The 13661-nt window shown below is 35.0% G+C and overlaps 1 protein-coding gene across 3 annotated transcripts in view; it reads right to left on the reverse strand.

Annotated features, from left to right (window-relative positions):
• LOC131691545 (RNA-binding protein Musashi homolog Rbp6-like) overlaps positions 1 to 13661 on the reverse strand; it is a 576405-nt gene that overhangs the window by 134793 nt on the left and 427951 nt on the right. The gene's annotated exons all lie outside the window — the stretch shown is intronic.

Raw genomic sequence — 13661 nt, forward strand, 5'->3', positions numbered from 1 at the left:
AACGATAAACGATAAACGATAAACGATAAACGATAAACGATAAACGATAAACGATAAACGATAAACGATAAACGATAAACGATAAACGATAAACGATAAACGATAAACTATAAAATGTAATAGTATTTGAAAACGATCAATTGAATGGGATGAAATTTGTTAGCCTTTTCTTGTGATGAATTTTATTCCTCATCAAGCTCACGAATCGACCAAAAGGAGAATTCACTCACGATTCGATCCAAAAGCACGAGTAGATCAAAAGAGTGTCGACTCTTAAAAATTAAATTACGATTAGTTTTGACGAGGTTTGCGATTTATCGGTATGGAAGTCTAATGTAGAGTTGGCAGCCATAAAAATAACAAAGCAGCATATCACAAAAATGATTCATGTTTTAAGCAAATTACTAAATGGTAACAAAAGGGATACAAAATAGGCACAAAATGGCAACAATTTCTTATTTTGGGTGTCAATTATTTCAGTGCGAAAATTAGGAATAATGCTTATAGTTTTCTGATAATTTTAGAAGATTACCAGTATTATTACAAAAATTGATGTAATATTTGTAGTCACCAAATAATTACAAAATGTTTAAAAAAAAAAGTTAGGAAATATTTTTAGAAAACTCACAAAATAGCAAAGAATCAGACAGCAAATTGCAGCAATAAAGTGACAATACAGTTACAGTGTAGATGCAAATTCGTTACAAAACGACAATTAAATAGTGACTGGGTACTTACTAAATAGATACAAGTAAGCTATAAAATGGTCGCAAAATAATCTAAAAATTGCTACGAAATAGTTACAAAATAGTTATAAAATAGGTACGGAATAGCTAGAAAGTAGTTACAAAATAGCTACAAATAGTTACAAAATAGTTACAAAATATTTACAAATAGTTACAAAATACTTAAAAAATCGTTAAAGAATAGTTACAAAATAGTTAAAATAGTTAAAAAATAGTTACAAAATAATTACAATTTTGTAATTATTTTGTAGTTATTTTGCAACTATTTTGTAACTATTTTGTAACTATTTTGTAACTATTTTGTAACTATTTTGTAACTATTTTGTAACTATTTTGTAACTATTTTGTAACTTTTTTGTGATTATTTTGTAACTATTTTGTTTTTAGTTACAAAATGGTCACAAAATAGTTACAAAATAGTTACAAAATATTTTCAAAATAGTTACAAAATATTTTCAAAATAGTTACAAAATGGTTACAAAATAGTCACAAGATAGTTGCAGAAAATGTTCCAAAATAGTTGTAGGATTAAAAAAAAGAAAAGATAAACATTTGTTACCAAATCAAGAAGGAAATGTTTCGGCTGTGCAGTCAATACTATAGAGACGATACTTTTCAGCCTACGCCAACGTTTCGATCGATTAACAAACTATTACAAAAGTAAATTGAAAATGCACTAATTCCCCGAAAAATTTTCAGATGTTTTATCAAAAAAAACTTTGCAGTGAAACCCGTTTTATCAGCTTCTTGGTAAATGTTAGGCTGACAATACGGGTATATTGACAAAATCGGGACACAGTAATTACAAAATAGTTAAAATAATTACAAAATTGTTACAAAATAGTTACAAATAGTTACAAAATAGTTACAAAGTTTTGTAACTATTTTGTAATAGTTAAAAATAATCACAAAATAGTTACAAAATAGTTACAAAAAAGTTACAAAATAGTTACAAAATAGTTACAAAATTGTTACAAAATAGTTACAAAATAGTTAAAAATAGTTACAAAATAGTTACAAAGTTTTGTAACTATTTTGTAATAGTTAAAAATAATCACAAAATAGTTACAAAATAGTTACAAAAAAGTTACAAAATAGTTACAAAATAGTTACATAATTGTTACAAAATAGTTAAAAATAGTTACAAAATAGTTACAAAGTTTTGTAACTATTTTGTAATAGTTAAAAATAATCACAAAATAGTTACAAAATAGCTACAAAAAAGTTACAAAATAGTTACAAAATTGTTACAAAATAGTTACAAAGTTTTGTAACTATTTTGTAATAGTTAAAAATAATCACAAAATAGTTACAAAATAGCTACAAAATAGTTACAAAATAGTTACAAAATAGTTACAAAATAGTTAAAATTAGTTACAAAATAGTCAGCATGTTAGTCCCTCTCTATGATTATCATTTGATGGACATGGAAGTATAAACACGACGTGATAAAGCAATAGAAACACATCAATGGGCTATTCCGGAAAGCGACTAAAATGTTGCGACTGGTTGCATCTGGTTGGTATCCGACCTGTCCATACACATTTTTAAGTTACCTGTGTGCTAGTTATGTAGAGAAATGATTAGAAGTATAAGAGAAGTCAGACTGTACTCCAGAACATCATATATTGTAAATGTTTTTTAAAATTATTTTTGTAATAACCTATTAAAATTTCGTTTAATTTTCAGTGCCTATCGAGAATCACCATGATCACTTTATTTATGCCTTCAATTTTCCCTTCAAAAGCAAAATCCCGGCTACGGGTTTGTCAACCAATTTTTTGTTTAAATGCGGGGCTGCTTATGAATGTGCTTACTCACAAGCTACTTTTTGTATTTCTAAATCAAAACGTTTGAACAGCGCTGAAAAAACGTAACCTTTTCCACGCTGATCCCAGACCAACACACTATTTTCACTGCATCAGCAGCAATTTTCTCACAATGCGAATCTAGAACCACTTTGTGCTAAAATGCGCCAGCAGAAAGCAGAACCTACCTTGATCCGCAATAAATCATAATTCTACACATTCTACTACTCCTTAGACCCGCGCAAATATCATGCCGGTGAAAGATCCCGCTGCACCAAAAGCGACGGTCCTTATCATCATAGTAGCCCCCCCCCCCCCTAATAAAAAGAAACACTTTCCCGCTGCTGGCGGCGCCGTTCGAAATCGGCAACCGAAGAGAAAATATGCAATTCTTCACCTCCGAATGATTAAGTGCTTTCCAGAAACGCTGCATTTTCCCGGCGATTTCATCCAACCCTCAGCGGCTATTCCCTTCCACACAACGTCAAGGCCGTCCCACCGCGCTTCAGCCGATGCACCTTCTTCGATGCTTGTGAAGCGTGGAAAAAGTAAAACCCATCAACACTCTATCGCGCGGTGAAGAAGGCTTCATTCCTCTTCGTTGCTTCGCAACAAAAAAAAATGCGCCAGCGAACGAACGAACGAACGTCTATCTTAGGTGAGTTGAGTAAGCAAAACCACATCACCTCTACTTTTTTTTCAGCTCCTTCGTGTTCGTTGGCTAAAGGGGCCTAGTAAAAGGGGAAGGGGGGTGAATCCAAGCGTCTCGGATCAAGCGCAGCTGAACACAAAGCAATATCACCACCGACAGGTACTCTAGGTTCCTACCAAACTCCAAAGACCCCTTCTCCGCCGCATCCTGCGTGGACTTGAAGCACTCAAGAAAAATAGCTGAAAATAGCTGTCTGCTGTGTGGGAAAGGAAAAAAAAACAGTTTCCTCTTTGGTACACGAGCGATTTTTCCTCCCGTACTCACCGAAATGCAGATCGTCTCTCACCGAAATTCGTTTGGTGAGAGGGAGGGGAGACGACGGTGGGGTCCCGATCGGATCGGGACAGGTGCTGAAATCAACGCCCCATACATAATGCATACGGATTGGAAAGGAAATGATTTATACGTGATTTTGATGAAGAAAAACAAATTTATAAAATCTTGCTTCTGCTGGTGATGACAAAACAGCTCAGCAAGAAGAAGCTACTTTGAATTCTTTTTCAGCGTTCGACTGCCTGCACGTGTGGCGCGTATGGTGGAATGCGTGAGACCAAAGCCGGAACCTAGGGTAAAAGCGTTGAGTGCGGGCGGAGCGGGTGGGGCGGTGTCGAGCGAGAACCGGGCATATTTTCACGTTCGTCAATTTTTTGCAGTTTGTCGTTTGTGGGTATGATGTTTGCTGCTGGCTTCGATCGATTGCTCGTTCGCTTGCCTGAAGGAGCAAACTTCTGGGAAACGCAATCGAAGAAAGTTTTCTTTTTTTGTCCGCTTCCTTCAAGAGACTGGCGGCACAGATTCGTGTCAACGTGATGCGAACTTTTTTGATTAAATTATCCCTGATCTCCGGATGGGAAATGTTGTTCATGGCTTTGGGACAAAAGTTGTCCCCTGGGCCGAATGGGACAGGAAACGGATTTAATTCCGAACGGGGATTTTGACTGCTTGATGATGTTCCTAGTATGAAGTTAGCCAAATTTTTGTTGCTTGCGCACACATGTTTTACGCAAATTCAATCCGTTAGTAGCAGAACTATACATCGCAGCGATATTTACTCTTGCAGAATCATGATTTTCAAAACAAGGTCGATGTTTACCTATTGTTTCAGATTCATACTTGATATATTTATTTTTTTTGTCGGAATGACGACTCCGGATAAACAACTGTTGACTTATTTGCTTCTAAATAGTTTATAATTAATTGTAACTATCCTGTACCTAGGTTGTAATTATTGCGTAACTGATTTATATCTATTTTGCTTGCAGCTATTATTAAAGTATTCTGTAACAATCCGGTAACTGTTTTTTAATTTATTTTGTAACCTATTTGTAATTAATCAACTTTGTAAGCTTTGCTCACCTCCCTAGCTACACGCCAAAAACCGCTGCCGTAGCAGCCACCGATACGCTGGTAAATATCGCGATCGTTGGGATCTCGGTCGGTCGTAAACGGCAATTTTATATTCTGTTGTTTTCTTTGTTTCACGCGTTTACTAAAAATTCCATATTCTTGGTGGAATCACGGCCGCCCTGTCACATAGGGTCAGGCGGACAAAAAGTAAGCTCAAGTAGTGGGCAAGCCAACTTACAAACCTCTGCTTACTGCCACTCTGCTCAACCTCATCGCCGTCGAATTTTTTGTATTCTGAAAGCGAATTCTATACATTTCTCTTACAATAAATGTAAAAAAGTTTGTTTTACAGTAATACCTGGACGAAAACCGACAATAAACGCCTCTCTACTCTCTAAGCCATATCGATACAGCATCACTAATTCGCAGGGCCGCCGCGAGGGGAGGGGGGACGGGGTGGTTACCCCCGGGCCCGGAGTTGTAAAAGGGGCCAGGAATTTGAACAGAACGAAGGATTCTGACAAATAGTATTTCAACAACAATTTATTCGAAAATGCAATTAGAATTTCGATATCGGTATGATTTAATTAGGATAGCTTGCCTAAATTATAAATTGCTGCATGTTGAAAAACAAATATATAATTTCTCAATTAAGAAATCAAACATTTCATGGTATAAACAATACTGGTGATGTGGTGAAATATCACTTGATTTTTTTGATTTTATAAAAAAATATGTAAATGGTATAAACATGTTTAAAAGCACGTATTTTCGATTGTAGAAATTATGACGACGTCGTAAGTGATTTTATGGACGAAACAAAATGAAAGTATTGCAACTGATAAGACCAAACTGAACTGTGGTCAATGGATGGTCCTGGCAAAAACTGAAACTACCAAATATGGTTCAATTTCTATCATAAAGTCAATCGCAAATTATCCCATTAAGTTTATACTGCATGGAAGACTAATCGTAGGAAAACTTTGAGAACTCAAAAAAGATTTTAAAATTTTTTGAAAGACTAAAATTTATTTTATATTTCATACTTTACTATAATTATCTCATGGAAGGACGGGCGTAGCGTAGTTGGTAAATGGATTGCCTTGAACGCAGCGCACCTGGGTTCGAGCCCTAACCCCGCACATAGGGTTAGAAATTTTCGTAAGAGATTTTTATAACTCAAAGAGGCGACCTTAAGGTCAAAACCTCTATAATCGAAAAAAATATTATGTCATGGATTTTTACCGACTTTTTGAAAAATTTAAATAAACAGTGGTTTATTTTTCCGCTTAAGCTGTATGGTTGAAATAGAATCATAAGTCTAATTGCGATTTATTATCTTTTCAGGACGCTATGTGAGTTCCAACTCTACTTATTTTGATCCGTTGAACCGCTAAATGAAATATATTGTAATAGATACTTTCTTGATTCATTTGGCGGTTTAACGGATCAAAATAAATAGAAATGGAACTCACACAGCGTCCTGAAAAGATAAGAAATCGCAATTAGATTCTATCCATCATTCTAGATAAGAAAACTCAGAAACTTTCTTTTAGAGTGCTCAATTGGTCAAAAAGGACTCGAGAAACGAACTTTGAATAACTCCAGAATATGAAAATTCCCGAAGAAACAATACATAGTAATTTTTCATGTTCACTAAAAATGTTATTTAATTACAAGAACTAGAAAGTTTTATTTCTAACTTTCTCAATTTAATTTTTTTTCCATTTTTGGAAAATCGTCGGAGAAATTCTATATTCTTCACATAATCTAGAGTTTTTGTTCGTTTCAATTTTTTCTCTTGTTCTACTGTTTCATATTTTAATTTTCTGCTTTTTTGTTGTTTCTTTTTTCCGTTTCATGCTGGTTGTTCAATTTTTCTATTGTTTCCATGTTTAAAAATTTGTTTAATATATTTTTTGCTCCATGTTTTCCTTTCTATATTTTACCATTTTTGCTAGCGGCCATTTTTTTAAATTTGTCCTATTTTTCTCGATTCATTTCATCTTTCATGTATGTCATTTTTTATTTATTGTTTTATTTGTTTTTTAATCCGTTTGCTTAATCGATTTCATTAAATTAATTACATTATTTCACTAAATTTTAATCACTGTGATTGTTTTGTAGTTTTTCATTGTTTCCAATAAACTTATTTTAGTCTTTTCTCTGTTCTCACTTTTCCATATTTTTCATTATTTGGTAGGTTTTTTTCTGTTTTGCCTTTCTCATAAAGAAAGGTTATGCAAACACTCTAAAAATCGTCAACCTAATCCCGACACGGAGGGCTGAGTATCAAATGCCATTCGACTCAGTCCGTCGAGATCGGAAAATGTCTGTGTGTATGTATGTGTGTGTGCATGTGTGTATGTGGAAAAAAATGTGACCTCTGTTTCTCAGAGATGGCTGGACCGATTTGCACAAACTTAGTCTCAAATGAAAGGTTCAACCTTCCCATCGCACAGTGGGACGGAATCAAAAAAAGCCGGACATGGATATTTGCGACAAAACTATTGGCTATGGCACTTTGATGTCTTCGGAAAGGTTTCTTTATTTTTTAAGTAGCTTAATATAATGTTGGAAAATTTAGATTTAAGGAGGTATATACGCAGATAAAAAAATAACTTTGCAAGTTGTTGCCAAAATTGATAGTCATTTATGAAAAGTTTGTAGACGAGATGATTTTATGAAACTTTGTTGAAGTAGCGAAATGGCTATCTGTTAAACGAAAAAAGTTATTGGGTGAAATTGAAGTACAGGTCGGAATACCCCCTTAAAGAGTGTTTTTAATGTAACTTTTTAATTGATTTTTTACAGTTTTTCGATGTTCTAAAAAGTTGTAGACGCTTTCAAAACACACCTTAAAGTTAGCCCCAAAAATACCAAAAAACAGGCATACATCCTAAAAACGAAGAGATAGCGAGTTGGTACTATTCCGCAAAAAAGTGTGTTTTGAAAGCATATACAACTTTCTAGAACATCGAAAAACTGTAAAAAATCAAATAAAAAAGTTACAATAAAAACACTTTTTAAGGGGGTATTCCGACCTGTACTTCAATTTCACCCAATAACTTTTTACGCTTAACAGATAGCCATTTCGCTACTTCAACAAAGTGTCATAAAATCATTTCGTCTACAAACTTTCCATAAATGACTACCAATTTTGGCAACAACTTGTAAAGTTATTTTTATTATCTGCGTATATACCTCCTTAAATCTAAATTTCCAACATTATATTAAACTACTTAAAAAATAAAGAAACCTTTCCAAAGACATCAAAGTGCCATAGCCAATAGTTTCGTCGCAAATATCAACGTCCGGTTTTTTTATTCCGTCCCACTGTGCATCGGCTGCTATTAAATTTTTTATTGATTGGACGTCGGGTTCCGGAGTTACGGGTTCAAGAATCCGACCACACAGCAAATTCCCATATAAACTGAAATGAAAAATTTTGAAAGGGGGGAGTAAGGGACAACTTTAAAATCGAATTTGCATTTTTGATGCCAAATGACTTTAAAATGCATGAAACGTTAAGATTTGATGAAATCTCGAAAAGAACATTTTTGACGAAAATGGACTTTGTTGGACTTCATTTTTTTCATATTTTTGCCTTTTTCATATGGAAAGGTAATGCAATCAGTCTAAAAATCGTCAATCCCGGCTCTTTTTTGCTGGTATAGGCTTAGGTAGGAGTATGCAGTGAGAGTGCTACTTTAAAATTATAACTAGTTTAAAATTTCTTAACAAGTTGAAAATTCGCACCCCCCGGATCTTCCTTGATTCGTCGTTGGTTTCAAGCGATGTTTCAGTGTCGACTTGTTTGTAGCCTTACTTTTTTTTCATCCGTTTGCTTAATTAATTTCATTAAATTAATTAAACTGTTTCACTAAATTTTAATCCCTATGATTGTTTTGTAGTATTTCGCAGTTTCCAATGAAATTATTTAATCTTTTCTCCATTCTCACTTTTCCATATTTTTCATTATTAGGTAGGTATCTCTCATTTTCAAAAAAAAAACATTTTTTCTATTTTTTCGTTTTGGTTTTTTTATTTTGTTGTGAATTTTTCTGTTCTTTTTTCTAAGTGTTGAAATTTATGCATGGATTTTTTACAATTTTTCTTTATTTTTCTTTATTGTTGTGTTTCATTATCATAAGCACTTTCTTTTTTCGCCCATTTAAATGATTTTGTAGTTCATGTTTTCCATTTTTTTTGGTTTTATCATTTGAACATTTTCCGCGTTATTTTATTTTGATCTTGTGTATGTTTTCTGTTTTACATTTCACATAGTTTAAGCTCTTCTTTATATGAACTTGTTTATTATTTAACCTATTAATTTTTTTGAATTTCTCTTATTTTCCTTCCTTGTAATGTTTCTATTTTTTCCAAGTTCGTCTAGCATTTAGATTTTAATCCATTCTGATTTTTCAAGTCTTCTGGGATTTCACTTTTGTCTGCTTTTTAGCTATGCACTTGTTCCTGTTTTCTATTTTTTTGTCTTCAGTCTATTCTGTCCAATTGTTCCCATTTATTTATATTTCTATTATTCCATTGCACTTGTTCAGTTCTAAATTTGTTCAAATAAAAATAAAATTGTTAATTTTTTCCATGGCTATTTTTTATTTATTTATTCCATTATCGTTATCATTTCTTTTATTATGAAATATTTTCAACATTTTCCACATTTTTCTATTTTTATTTCTTTCGTTTTTATATTTTGTTACTAATTTTTATATTTGCAACAATTTGTATTACTGTTATTTCAACGTCTAACTCGGTGGAGCCATTTTGTTGATTTCCATATTTGTTTACTTGTTTGTAGCCTTACTTTTATTTTTTCGTTATATAGTTCTCTTCCATTTGTCGTATTTCCTGTTGACCATGCTTTGCAATATTTTTCAATTTAGTCCAATTACTCTTTTCATTTTCTTTTTTTTAGTTGATTGCTTCAATTATTCAATCTGTTTTATGTTGCTATTTATTCAATTTTTTTGCGTGCTTTCAAATTTCAAGTTTTTCATTGTCTTAATTTTGTTCACTTTCCTTTTTATAAAATTTAGTTCATTTATTTAATCGGCACAAATGCGTTAGCTTGTCAGGGACTTTATTTTCTGTTGTTTCTTCGCTTTGAATTTTTAAACATTTGGATATTGGTAGGTTTTTGACTATTTGCATGTTATTAATCTTTTCCCATTATTTTAAATGTAACTTTTCACGTTTCTCGTTTCTTTGTTATTTATTTTTTTCCTTGTTTGTTCCTTATTATTTTTTTTGTTGTTTTTCTCTCTTTAAATTCAAGCTACACTGAATATTCTTTTTGCTTTTTTAAGTATTGCGTTTCCATTTTACTACTATTTTCGTATTTTGCACAAGGTTGTAATTATAAGTTTTTTAATAATAGTGGGGGAACATGGGGAGACTTGACCAAGCGCAAAATTCTATTTTCGGCTATGGCGTCTTCTATTCGATTCTTAATTTTTTTTTTCAAAATATTTTTATACTTGTTTCGATCCCTTAAGGTAATTTCGAAAGTTTGGAGTAAAAAGTTCCTTGTAGAAAATGTTACGTGATTAATAAATTTGCATTAAATGATGTAATTTTTTATCAAACTTTGTATGGACATATCTACTCGACTACTAATTACTATTAAAGGACTAATATACCATTTTAATCCTTTTGAAGCAGTGAAATGATTTTACATAAACTGGAACATAGGAATAGTTATTACTAAAATTCGCATGAAATTGAACGCAATAACTAATGTTGGGGAGACTTGACCAAGATTTTATGGGGAGACTTGACCAAGTGGCGATCAGCTGAAGAAAGATACAAAATTCCTAATATTTATTATGCTTTGGTATCTACTGTTAATGTTAATCACGCCATAAAAAAATCCCACCCCAAACATAAGTCTTTATATTTTAAAATTTGTAAGCAAAGTTAGCAATAGTAGGACTGATTTCGTGACGTGTGAACATGCAATGCAAGCAGTACAGTTAATCCTTAAAAAGAAATGCATTTAAAAAAATCAAAATTTATCAAATGCAACCCTTTCATATTTTTTACTGCTACCTAAAGATCTCGACAATAGAGAAAAAAATAATTACAGTATGTTTTATGTCATTATTTTTTGTTATGATTTTTCAAAATTCTCTTGGTCAAGTCTCCCCACGCCTTGGTCAAGTCTCCCCGCAATGGGGAGACTTGACCAGAAAAAAACGATCACAGAAAAACTTTTGTAACTTTTCAAAAATTAAATTAAAAATTCTGCAAAAAATCATGAAGACGCGCAACAACTTTGTGCATTATAGCTGAATGATTTTTGGGGGATTGAAGGCTTTTTTAGAGATTTATGCAGTTTTAGCTGAAAACCTGGTCAAGTCTCCCCATGTTCCCCTACATAATATATAAATAAAGGACTCGCAAAAATCAGTTTTCCACGAAACCGAAGAAATTCAGCAACACTATCGAGCAAATGAGACTGACAATACCGACACTTAGATAAATGTGAACTATTGGTATATCGGCTCCTTTGAAACCATTGTCGTAGAGATATTTAATAGGTTTTACGATCAAAATTTGGTCGACTTAAACTTGATTCATTTCTTTGCACGATTTTAAAAAAATCTGACGATCCCTCACTTGCCACCGTGCAGAAAGATGCCTCTTGATTGATTTTGACATTTTCTCTTCAGTTATAAATATATCGTCCAAGCAAGATGAGCAAAACAGCGAATTTTTCTCGCGTGTCGCCTGAATCCGAACTACTTGAACACCAAGATAGCGAAATCGTTGAAAGTAGCCACATTAACTGCCACCAGCGTAATGCCAACCCGACGCGAAAAATGTCCGGCATTTTTAAGCATTTGAAGCTGTCCAAGTTCACACAGAAATATCTGATTCGGCAGGTTTTCTGTACCCGTGGTTTGAAAAGTGACAATTTCATTGCAACTGAGACCTTCAACCAAGAAATTTGCTTGAAAGAGTGGATGAAAAAACGTTTGCTACTTTTTATGAAGCAACATGATCGTTCTATGCTATTTTGGCCGAATTTTGAACCCTGCCATTGCGGAAAAAGGACATGTGGTTGTATGCCGCCAAGAACGTTAAGGAGACGCCCGAGGACAATAACCCTCCCTACACATTAGAGCGCGATCTGATCGAGGACTATTAGTCCATTGTTAAGCGGAAGTTGAATAAGATCCAAAATCGTTCAAGTAAACTGCATGTGGCGAATCAAGTGGACGAGGTGGCTGTATAGAATTGGATGGCAGTAGTCGCTCCACCGAACGCTTAGCTGAATATTTTTCTGTATTTTATACTAGTTAAATTTAAAAAAAAATTCTTTTTTCATAAAAAAAATTGCGCCGGTAGATGAATGGTAAGCGTGAAGGCCATTTGCCCAGTGGGTCTGAGCTCAATCCCACCCGAGGTCGGTGATATTTTCTGTGGTGAAAACTCTGTGTCACGTCTTCCTTCACAAGCGAAGTACAGCCGCTGGTCCACGTGTTGATGAACCGATATCTGGTTGTGGAATCACCTCTCTGGCGTCGGTGATACGCACTCAGTGTTGATAGAGACCGACGGAAAATAAACGAAAAAAGGACCGTAACGCCCTTTGAAATGAAAAAAATCAAACTTTCAGCACTCAGTGTATTCTATTACAGTTCGGCCACAAAATTTTATATGCACTATACATAAAGCAGAGAACTACTTTTTTAAAAGATTTCGAGATGTGTTCTAAAAAGCGGCACTTATTCTGGACCCACGGCCCGTAATTACTCTCTACAGCCTTGCTAACTCGTGAATGGAATATGTTAATTTTATAAAAGTACATTAGCTACCACAAGCTGACCGAGTAGACCATAAATAGGTGTGAGTGTTGTTAACGAATGTGTGATTCTTGCTAAATGAAACTAAATCAAATCAAATCAAACTCATAAGCCACTCGACTCTCGACCAGGAAAACTACTTTGTAGCAGTAGAAGAGTTGTTCCAGTCCTGTGATTATCCTATAGAGCTACTAAGTCTGTTGAGATAAAAGGTCAACATTCCGCAACTCAATTGTAGTGCCAAACTTCCGCTTTAAATTCAATCTCCAGTTACTACCGGAAGCTTCCTAAGCTAGGCCCATCAAGTGGAAGTAGAAATTCAATATCACACCGTAAAAACTCCATCTTTAAACCACCGTGCTAAAGGCTGACCACCCCTCCTCCCACTCTGCCAGTGGTATTTGAATGACATTTACAAACTTATAACACGACCCAGTGCAGACGAAAAAGTACGGTGATCTATCGCTTCCACCGAAAGCTCAAAACAATAAAAACCCCTAGTGCCGCAATAAAGCGAAAAACTGCCGAGTAGCGCAGTCGTCTGGAAAAAAACACAGCCGAAAGAAAACAACCAAGGCGACCGACGTGCCACCACCACGCCGCGCAGGTTCCCCAGCCGGGGCAACCTTTGGCAAGCAGCCGTCACTGCCGCCGCTGCCATCGCTGCCGCTTTGCCGGTTCCGGAGACGACAACGGCGAAATCAGATCTGGGGATTATTAAAAAGCCACAATTTAAACATTTTCCCACCACTTTCCACCGACAGACGGCAGGCTACTGGCGACCTTGCACCTTCTGGCATTCGAACCAGAACTCTCGGGGGGGACCACGGTTCTCTGTGTATGCCGATCTAGCAAGCGAACGAACCACCGAACGGAAGACCCGGAGACCGGAGCTCCATCAGAAGCCATTCCTCTTCACGGCTGCCACTTTTCTATCTATATGTCATCCATTTTCCAGCTTTTCCTGTGCGGAGTATTTCCTTATAGTAGACTCCGGTACTACCCATACTACAGTGTTGCCAGCCGAGTTCGGCCGTCTTGGTAGTGGTGATTCCGGAGTCGCGTGTGCAAGCAGCGAAATCTCAAATATCATAAATATCACTTCTTTCCTCGCGGTGTGCACAGTAACCATCGTGAGGCGACTCGCAAAAGGTGGCAAAGGCTGCGACGGGGGGGTAACAGGCTACCGCACTTGTCTTGCGTACCCCCGGCGCGATGG

Source organism: Topomyia yanbarensis, chromosome 3, assembly GCF_030247195.1.
Source record: "Topomyia yanbarensis strain Yona2022 chromosome 3, ASM3024719v1, whole genome shotgun sequence".
NCBI lineage: Eukaryota > Metazoa > Arthropoda > Insecta > Diptera > Culicidae > Topomyia > Topomyia yanbarensis.